General features: G+C 39.1%; 1 pseudogene; it reads right to left on the reverse strand.

Annotated features, from left to right (window-relative positions):
- Positions 1-9,132: 9,132 nt before the first annotated feature.
- On the reverse strand, positions 9,133-9,928 carry LOC119512139 (annotated as a pseudogene).
- Between the last annotated feature and the right edge of the window lie 1,326 nt (positions 9,929-11,254).

Here is an 11,254-nt window from a genome sequence, read left to right on the forward strand (position 1 = left end):
GGGGGTAATACAGTAGAACTGTTTTCTAGAGAATGGTTGTGCTGACTTTACTTTTATTTTATCGACTCTCCTAAAATGTTCTTCATTGTCCTGTGGCCTCAGGGTGTATGTTCAAAAATGACTCTACATTTCAGCAACCCTGTACCTGAAATTGCTATTTACAAAGAAAGTGCCAGGAGACCACTCATGCTTTTCACTTAGGGACTGCTGGACTAAGGAAATTCATCCTAAACCATGACCATAAGATTAATTTGAAACAAACAGTTGGACAGACAAACAAAAACTTTAGGTGAAGCTACAAGGAAAGAAAATTCAAAACTTCATGAGAAATCTAGTTCATAAAGGACAGTACAAGTGCAACTGATTATTCTAGACCTGTTTTCTACATTTTTCTGACTATGTGAAGCATTTTTATTATTTCTGCCAGATTTATTCCTATTTAACTTTCCTTCCTCTTTTTCTCCTGACAGCTCCCAAATCTCAAAATATTTATACATTAAAATTCACTTTATTATCTATCATGAACTGTTGGTAGAAAATCTTTCATTTCTTAAAAATCATGTTAAAAATCATCCCCCCAAAATTTTACTTGCTTTTCTTTGCTTATTGTGTTGGCAATAGTTATTGAAAAATAAATATTGTAGTGCCACATTCTTTAATTTGGTTCCCCCTCCTAACAGTTTTGGCTAAAATATCAGACATGTAGAAATTGTGAAAATGACTATCGAATATGCAGAATAATATACTACAGAAAAAATGTTTTTCATCAGTGCAAAAAGAAAGAAATGAAGAAGACAAAAAATGAGATCAGAGAATAAAAAAATACATTTGGTCACGTATACATATTCTTTTCTTATGTAGATAGCATGTATGTACTTTCAAATCCTGGCAATTTTGAAGAAAAAAATTACTTTTTGAGGCGGTTTAAAAAAAGCATTTCCCAAACTTTGTCTTTTACATGAGAGAAGCTTCTAGCTGTTTTGTGTTTTTAGAAATAGCATTCACCTTAGAATATTTGTACATTGCATCGACTCTCCTGAAATGATCAGGGAGGAGGCAATATTTAAAAGTCCATGGTGATGACGCAATGGTGAAGAAGGTGTAGCTCTTTATGCAAATAATATTGTGTGTCAAGGAAAGAAGAAAGAAGGAACTTGGAGCCGGAGGAAAATGCACATTTTGGAAGGTAAACTGTGCTTGCTGCCATTCACAGGTTACTGGTGACCAAGTGACGCTGTGGTGGTCACTGAGTTGCTTTGGAAATCCAAAGACTACAACTAACTCTGAACGCAGGCATACGGCACAGGGGCAGGGTTTTAAATGTGAGCCCGTGCAGGAATAAAAATCGTCCCTGTTTTGTTAGTTTAGTTCCTGAAAGAAGCTTTTGTGTGTCAAGAAATAACAAGATCTCAGGCTGGAGCCTTGCCCCGTGGCGTGTCAACCGCTCTTTCTCCCAGCGAACCCGGTCTAGGCACGCCTGCTCCCGCCTGCCACCGGCTTTTGTAAGCCTTAATTTGCTTTTACCAGAATGATTAAGAAAGGGACCCTTTTGTGCCCCTCTATGGAGGTCTTTAATAGGGAGACCAGGAGGCTGAAGAAAGGTGTTTCTTGATGATCAATGCTCAAAAAAATTAAAGAGCAGTTCTGTTTCAGTATTATAAAACTCCACTCACTGAATACAGTCCAGCAATCTGCTGGTTTCATTTCTTATTCCCATCTGTTTCCCTCTTTCTGGCTATATTTGTTAATATTTCCTCAAGCAGCATGTTTTATCGGCCTCACTGTGCTAGAGAAAAAGGGCATAGATTGATCATTTTTGTAGGACAGGGAAATGTTTATTTTGGGCAGGAGAGCAGTGCCTTAACTTGTTTCCTGTTCAGAGTCAGAGAAAAACTTCTTCAAGAAAAAGGCAAAAAAAAAAAAAAAAATTACAGAGGTTGTTTTGGTGTTAGAGGGCGAGGGTGGGGTGCGGGGGGCACCCACCATGTCAGGAGAGCCATCAGCCTGCTTATCTGTCTTTCTACTTTGGCACGTGAAAGCTCCCAGCTCAGCACGCCATGTGTCAAATCTATCATTTCGTATGTCAGCAACCATTATTCCCTCTTTTGTCACCAGTTTTGACCAAAGGATGAAAAATTGCTGTCTTACTCAGACAGAATTATTGCTGGGGGGTAGAAAAAGAGGGCAACTCCAATAGAGCAGAGTAGGCCAAGGTGAAACACAGGGAAACTCTCTTCAGATTAGGTCTGGGTTAAGAGAATATTGATCTGTGAGCTAAAAACTGTTGATCTCTCTGAGCAGGGGATGACAAATGGTGGCAAACAAACAAACCAAAAAAAAAAAAAAAAAAAAAAATTGAGTGTCTCCAAGGACGTCCGAGCTGCTCTGTGATTTCCGTTAGTATTTGTTTGGTTTGTGGGTTTCTGCACTGGGGATTTCAACAAAAATAAACAAATATTAAACAGAAATGAAGCAGCCACAAAAATGATACAGAGGAAAACCTACAGGAAGTGCGCAAGTCCAGAAACTGAGCAAGGTACACATATTAAATAGCAGCAGCATTAAAAATATGAAGTGCTGTTTGTCTAAGCTCGTGGGTTATGGGGTCTCCCCACCCTCTTTGGTATGTTTAGTGCTGGTTTGTTACAAACAGGAGAGAAGTGTTTTTGTTTGGAGTATGTATCTTTAATTATGGCAGCTTAGGCATTTAAAAAAAAATCAAGCCACACATGAAAAATGAAGCTGATGTTCATAAATCCAAAAATGAAAGGAAATATAGAGGCTTGCATTCATTAAGCAAATAAAGTAGGACAGGGCATAAATTTAAATTGTTTGGGTGCTTGAGGAACTTTTCCCAACTGCAGAAACCGAACTCCAAGTATGGAGAAGGACTAAAAGGGCGTAAAACACCAACTACTGGCTTTATGTTCAAAAAGAATGTAGAGTTGTGGTTTAGAGCAGGGACCCTGAAGCCATACACCCTGGTTTGAATCCCATCCCATCAATCCCCAATATATGGCTTCAGGTGAGCTTGTTGGCCTCTGCAAACCTCAATATCCTCTTCTGTAAAAAGAGGGTGACAGTACTCCTCTACCTATTAGTGTGCAGATTTAATAAACAGTGTATGTAAAGCTCTTAGAACACGTTAGCAAAAGTAAGCACAGAATCAATGTTATTGTCATTAATATCTTTGCAAGCTTATGAATTCCCATTAGAAAATCCCTTCTTTCAGTTCCTTGGCAACATCAAGCTCTGGGACTTTCGCCTATTCTGTTCCTTGTGCTTGAAACAATCTTACGAGCCCCCGTCCCGGTCTTCAGCTGGCCCACTCCCACAAACCTTTCAGTTCTCAGCTCAGCTTTACACCCACAGTGAATCCTTACCCAACCTGCCCCCTCTCAAAATTGTGCTAGAAAATCCTCCTTATCATCCCTCATGGCTCCCTTTTCTATTCCCTCATTAGCCATATACCACAATTTATCCTATACTTGTTAGTGAATATATTTATTAAATGAATTAATTTAGAGTTAATTAATATCTTATTAATGAATATTTTACCATGGATCTAGTGTTTAACTGGGCTAAATACCATCATGGCAGAGCATGTGTGTTCTGTTCACAGTGGACACGTGCCCCTCATCCAGTGACAGCCAAGAGAAGGTGCTCACTCGATACTTGTTAATTGGTTGAGCCAGTGGATGAGTAAATGAATGAGTGAACGGCTCCCTCAGGACTTCCGTGCAAGCCAGTGTCCTGTTTGAGAACACACTCAGGGGCCAGGGACAAGGGTCTGGTCCCTGCTTTTGCTCTGTGGCCTTGAGAGAGTCTCCCAATGTTATGGATTGAAGAGGCACATTCAAGACCTAACTCTCAGTCTCTTGAGTGTGATCTTATTAGGAAATATGGTCTTCGAAGATGTTTTCAGTTAAGATGAAGGGTGAGCCCTAATCCAATATGACTGGTGTCCTTATAAGAGATAGAGAAAGAAGACAACCATGTGACAGAGGCGGAGAGTGAGCCATGCCACAAGCCAAAGAAGGCACGGATTGCCAGCAAGCAACCCCCGGCACCCTGCAGACTTCACAGGGAGGATGGCCCCGCCGACTCCTCAGACCAGACTTCCAGCCTCCAAAACTGTGAGCCAACAGATCTCCATTGCTTGAAGCCACCCAGCTTGTGGTCCTTGACTCTGGCTTCCCCGGGAGGCTAAGACCTGTCCATCCTTCCCAGCTCCTGGCTCTGGGAGTGCCCAGGGCTGGGGTCACACTGGGGTCTCCGGGCCCCTGCCCAGCTTGGTCTTCCAGGGGTCTGGGAGCCATTCACAGCTTCTGTTGGAAACAGGCACATGTTTTCTAAAGCTCTTGTAGTGAACATTTTGACATTTTAACTGATTTGAAACATACATCTACAGGTAATAATAACCGGTAGTGACTAAATACAGGAGGTGTTTATATATAATGTGGTCATCTCTGTGGCCGGTAGAACACCTAACCCAGAAAAACATTTGTTGAAACAATATTCTAAAATTATTTGTTGACTGAATGAAAGAAATAAAGAACTGCCTCACAGCTTGGTTAATAAATCATTATTTAAATTAGAGTAGAAGGGGCTCTCTAAGACAGAGTCTCAGTTAACACTGAGTTTTAAAACCCTATGTGAACTCTTATACTGTATATATGCTAATTAGTGACTTTCCTTAGATGAAAACAATGTGTCTCCATTCACTTTCATCAGGCAAAAGTTTAATCAGTTTAAGTAAATATCACAGTTCAAAAATTCAGAAGAAGAGAAAAAAGTCTCTTTTTTTTCTCATTCTGGCAAATACAGTTTTGACCTTTTTTTTTTTCCTTCAAAACCAATCCAGAATTAAATAGCCTGACACCAAAAGCTAATCAAAACGATGAATTCATGTGCAAGCAGGTTGTTTGGTCTTGTTTTATAATATGTGAGTATCCAGTTATAGAGTATTTTAATTACGATATTTCAAGAAAAGAAGTTTTGGTTTCTTTAAAACACAATATATAGTTTAAAAGCATTATTAATTCTGAGTAAAAATTTAATGCCCAATATAAAATGAAACCATCACAGAAATCAACTTTATACACCAGTGTACTGCATTCTTCTGAATTAAATGCCCCCAAAGAGTAAATGCTAATATTAATTAATGGTATTATTAAAAGAGCATAAGAATTATAATTATAAAGAACCATGTATGTAACCATGATGTTACTCCTTGTCTGTGTGATTTTGGGCAATTATCTTAGCCTTTCTCCATCTAAGTTCATTTATTGATAAAACTCACAATTGTTTTCTTTCGTAACAGTCGGTTTTGAGAATTAAATTAGGTTATATAGTTTAAGTGCCCATCTACATAGCATGCATAAAAGATACATCTTTAGATTGTTATAGGTGGTTAACTATGTCTGTATTTCAATATCTGTCAAAAGTCTTATGCAATGCAAGCATGCTAAACAACTCAAAGATTCAAGATTCTTTCAACCAATAGTACACACTCATCATAATTATTGAGAAATCTTAAAAAGACAGTCTATGATAAGATATTTAAGCTATTAGAGGTAATACAAATGAAAAGATGAGACCTCATAAATGCATAAATATGGAACTTGCACAGTTGTTTTTTTCTGGTAAGAAATGTTTTCTTTTAATCTACTTGAGAATTCAGTGTCTAACACATTGTCAGGATACCATAAGAGTTATTAATAATAACTCCATGTATTAAAATTATTAGCTCTAAAGTTAAATTCTAAAACAAAAATGCCTGGCCATGTGGACCCAAAATTATTATTTTGTGCGACTTAATGTGAAAGAAATGAGTAGGTATATTGGCTGTATGTTAGAAATCTGTGCAACTGACACTAAGCAACTTCCTTCAAGTAAAAAATATTCCTATGCTCTGATCACTTCTTCTGGGTTTTCTCTCTCTCCCTCCCTCCCTCCCTCCCTCCATCCCTACTTCTCTGCCTCTTCCTCTTTCTTGCTCGGATCCTCCCTCTATCATTCTCTCCGTCCCTTTCTCGCTACTTTCCTTGAATAGACTCTTACCTTACTCTAAAAAGATTTTGAAAAATGTTCCAGCAGGAAAGAGAAGACAATCAAATTAGGATACTTTAAGGAGGTTTTACTTTTACAAAGACTGTTTGTAAAGCATGGGCAGGGAAGAAGGAAGCTACGAGAGCCAGGGCAGTCCCTGGATGGTCAGCAAGAGAGTTCCTCCCCTCCTAAAGCAGGGCAGGGGTGGGGGAGACAGAGGCCTGGGTGGGGAGAGGACTGCCCAATGTGAGCTGGGGCCTTTGGAATGGGGTGCAGCCAGCTCCAGGGAAAGAACAGAGGAGTAAATACCCAAACTCACAACCTGTGCTCTCTCCCATCTCTTGCTGATGCAGCCCATTGTTAGAATCCAATTGTAAACCTGAGGGTAAGGGGCTTCTTTATATGTTCCATAAACGTCAGCCTCCCCAGGTCCTGAGATCGAGGGAGGGAGTTGAACAGTAGACCTGAAGGAGCAAATGGAAGTTACCCAGCTCAGTGGTTTAAGTCACACACACATGCTCAATACCACAATGTAAAATAAATTTAAAATAAGTCTGGAAAGTGAGTTGATATTCTAGGACTGGGACAGGGAATATACAAGATGAGCCTGGAGCATCTTGTAATGCCAGAAAGAAAGGAAGTGCTTAAACAAAATAAAACAAAACAAATACAATGATGAGAGCATGTAAAAGGGACAAAGGAGCCGGCCAAATGAGCTCCCAGTGGCCAAAGCTGGAACAATTTGAGCAACAAAATAAATAAAGTTGTATTGTATTATAAACCAAAGAATAAAATAAATATCTATGAGACCATACTAATATAAATATATGATTTAATAATAAATAGATAGACCTACTAACTAGCATACTAACAGATGGCAGAGAAGAAACTAATATCCCCTGCAGAAGAATTCCAGATACTTTATGTAGATAATCTGCCCTCAAGGAGGTGGAGCCTAACTCCTCAGTCCTTAAATGTGTGCTGCTCATCATGACTTCCTTACAAAGTGTACGATATGGCGAGAGGGAAAAAGTAACTTTACCCTGGAGACAGCTGGCAAACACAACTTCATCCAGGTGATCAAGGTCAATATCAATAGTGACAAGTCAAGCTTATAATATGTCCTCTTAAAATAATGTGATGAAATGGCACTTTACCTTTGTGATCTTTCTGCCAAAAATCCATAACCTCAGTCTAACCCTCATGAAAGCATCAGACCAATCCCAGCTGAGGGACATTCTAAAAGGACCTTCCCAGTACTCAAAACTGTCAAGGTCATCAGAAACAAGGCAAGTCTCAGAAACATAAGAAGACATGATGACTAAATGTAATGGGGTAACCTGGATGGGATCCTGGGACAGAAAGGGGGCTTTAGGCAAAAACCGTAAAAATCTGAATAAGCTATGGACTTTAGTTGACAATTATATGTCAGTGTTGGCTCATTTATCATCATTCATGTACCACACTAATCTAAGAAGTTAACAACAAGGCCAACTGGGTGTAGAATACATGGGAACTCTTTGTACTATCTTTACAAATTTTTCTGTAAATCTAAAACTTCCCTAAAAAATAAAGTTAAAAAAAGGAGTCAATGAAAACATAGATAAGAAAGTACAATAAAGTGAAGTGTAAGGTCAATGCTTAAAATGAGCACCATGATAAAGTTAGTAACCTCTGCTCTCCATTTGGTCCATTCGTAATATTGAAAATAGTCCTTCCATGACTGACACAAATTCTGTCACTCATTTCACTTTATAAATAAGCAGGATTTTGAGTCCACCTGTATCTTGCAATGGGAATTTGAAAGCATTGGTTCAAACAGTGTATCCTCAAGGACACATTTTAATTGTGTTCACAGCTCCTCCTACATGCACCCAAATATACCACTTATCCATAATCGTACATGGCACTGGCACATGATGAGCAGCCCACATTGAAGGACTGAGGAGTTAGGCTCCACCTCTTTCAGGGCAGATTATCTACATAAAGTGTCTGGAATTCTTCTGCACGGCAGATTAGTTTCTTCTCTGCCATCTTGATCTGCATCCAAGCAAAAGCAAGGACCAAGGGTCCTCTGCTAAATTGGCCCTGTGATTCTGCCTACATCTTTCAACTTCTTTTCATCTCATCTTTCACCTGTAAAATTGTAAGAAAGGCAGGATTACCTCCTGCCCTTTCTACCTCCAAAATTCTTTTCCCAAAAGTAGTTGAATGATTTATTTGAGTGAGGGAAGAAGCTCTCTTACAAAGTTCTTTTTCCAGCAATTAAGAAACAAAGATGCAAGGTCAATATCTTCTTAACGTCCCACTGCTTCAGGACTAACAGAGCACAATGGCTCAACGAGTACAGTCAAATCTGTGTTTTCCTCCAAGAATTCCATATATAAATTCTGAAAGCACATTTGCTGATGGTCACATCTGTTTCTGTGGCTATGAAATGGAAGCCATAACATGCCTAACATTTGTCTATATTTCTTTTGCATTGTGCTTCCAGGTTCACGCTTCAGGTTTTCCCAAGTTAGGTTGTGTTCTGGAGGATAATGAGAAACAACTTAATTTTGACTTTCAGTCCCATTACCAAATGTCCTACCAGGACTTAAAAGAAAGAATATTTCTCTTTTTCTCCCTCCATCAAAATTGACCTGTGGAATACTTCATGACACTTTAATAAACTTGAAGCCAAAATAGTGATTATATATAATCCCTTCAATTCTCTGGGTCTCTGCTTCCCACATCTATAATTTGCATCTCTTTAAACCAAACAGTCACATTTATTGTTGCATCCCAGAAAATATACTTTTATAAAAATCTCACACAGCAAAGAAAGTTAAAAACTTCCTTCATCAAATAAATGATAACTTAAACAAGAAATTGATAAAGAAACCTCATCACAACAACTTATTAGGTCCTGATCACTTTAAGTCCATAGGGCCATTGGTGAATATCACCCAATTGCCTCTTTTATAATCTGCAAGCTGTTTTTCCTACAACAAGAAGGTGTAACATCTTTCCTTGACTTGGATACATTTAGAATAGAAATCATGATTTTTTTCTCCTTTTGCCATTACATTTTTGCTGTGGTCAGGAAAGATGGAACAACTACTGCCCTTCTCCTGCTGCTGTCAACAGTTTTTCAGGCTATATCTCAATGTTTGAATAATCCAGCAATTTAAGATACTTCACACAAGTCATATGGAGGACAGGAAGTCATTTGGGTTTTCTGTTGATCCAAACATCTTCCGGACAATTGTCAAAGGTGGACTCAAACTCCAGAAGCCTCCGACAGACAATCTTGGGCTATCAGTTACAAACTAGAGAAATAACCTCTGAGAAGCTCCGAGGTTATCAAAACTACCGAACTTCACAGCCTGAATGTCATGACTATGGCCATGGGCAGGCTGGCAGGAGTCCATCGGTGCCTTTGCATCCAGGTGTCTGCTCTACTGCCACCCAGGTGCTCATCCAGTTCACCTCCGTAGAAGTACTGAAGATGACTGAATGGGAAGACTGTTTCTAGTCCATCTCTGAATGAATCACATTGCCTGGAAACACCTTCGTTTAGTGCCCAGCACATAACCAGTCTGAGATCTTCCTCTAAATTGTGGATGGAGACTGGTATATCCTTTCCTCCTTTGCTCAGCTCAAGATCGGGAAACCCCAGCAGAGTGAAATTCAATCCTAGCTCTTCAACAGAGCAGCCATTCATAGTTAAGGTTTCTAGTGCACATTGTAGACTCTCTTTGGTCTAGGATTTATCTTGCTCAAGTCTTTTCTTCTGTGCCACAATGTCTTCTAAGTGACATACTGATCTGGCTACAATTGGGTCAATATAAAACAAATTGTGTGATGTCAGTGAAGTTCCTTGCCCTAGCATCCATTTAGATAATTTGCATGAATAATTAAAAGGTCACTAGACCAACCACCTCTCTGATCTTTGAATCCCCTGTTTAAAATCCCTGCTAATGGGTCCCTCCTATTTCTAAAATTCAAAGATGTAATTATTGATTTATGAAATCCTTATGTCTGGCTGATAAAATGTCTAGACACATGAGACTGAAACTCTGTTCTTGATTTTAAAAAACTTATCTATATCTTTTCCAACACAAGGGATTTCATCATAGTTGCTTATTTTAATTATTTTAGTACCAACTAACTTTTTTCTCAGTTTTGGCATTGAAATTAATTAGGGCTCCAAAACGGTGGTTCCAAAACCTGGAGCTAATGAAAACCTTTGAGAATCTAAGAAAAGCTAAGGAGGAGCATCTTCTCAGAGATAGAATATCTATTACTTACATGCAAGTACACACACACACACACACACACACACACACACACACACACACAACAGGGAGTCCATACAACCCCTCTCCACAAACAAGGAATATCTCCATTCCCACTTAAAAACTTAAGAAATGCTGATCTGATGACTTGTGCTTGTTGAGCCAGAGAGAGTATTAGAAAGTGTGATAGATTTTCCCTCCCCATTCCAAGCCTCTTAAGGGATTCGTCCTATGCACCAATTATTTTGAAAAGTATTTTAACTAGATATCAAAAACACAGTGTATGAAAAAAGAAAGACACAGAAAAATACATATAATATGAGACATTTAAGTAATTTTTTAATGCCCAAGTAAAAAATATTATACCTTGGTTTTATGGGCATATATCTATAAGCACATATGCATGCATATGTTTTAAAGTATCAAAATAAACTAGAAGGAGCAACACCAAGCTCATAATTGTGGTTGACCTTAATCGGAGAGAACATTCATAGTAAAGGTCAACTAAATTTTTACCTCTAATCCTGTACTTCTATGGAAAAAGACAGCAGAAATATGATACTTAGTTCAAAGTAGCTAATCCAGAAAGGTTATCATATGGACATCGTTTGATAATCCTTGGTACTTTTTTGAGACATCTTTGAAATCTCCCGTAGTGCTCAGTGCCCAGTGTAGCACAATCACGTGTGCTCTTGCCACCAGGAGAATGTGAATTCAGAGCAGGGAAATGTGCCGTGGCCGCGAGAGGGCAGGGGGTGGCTAACAGGAGTGGTTGGTGGTGCGGCCATGAGAGGGGCAAGCAAAGGTAGCCCCTGTAAGCATGCAAGAAGGAGGGCGTGCACCATACTCTGTGGCCAAGAAAGAGAACCCATTTGCATACCCATATTCCATGAGTCTCACTGTACCCAATCCCTGCTCCAAAC

Source organism: Choloepus didactylus, chromosome 17, assembly GCF_015220235.1.
Source record: "Choloepus didactylus isolate mChoDid1 chromosome 17, mChoDid1.pri, whole genome shotgun sequence".
In the NCBI taxonomy this organism is placed as follows: Eukaryota; Metazoa; Chordata; class Mammalia; order Pilosa; family Megalonychidae; genus Choloepus; species Choloepus didactylus.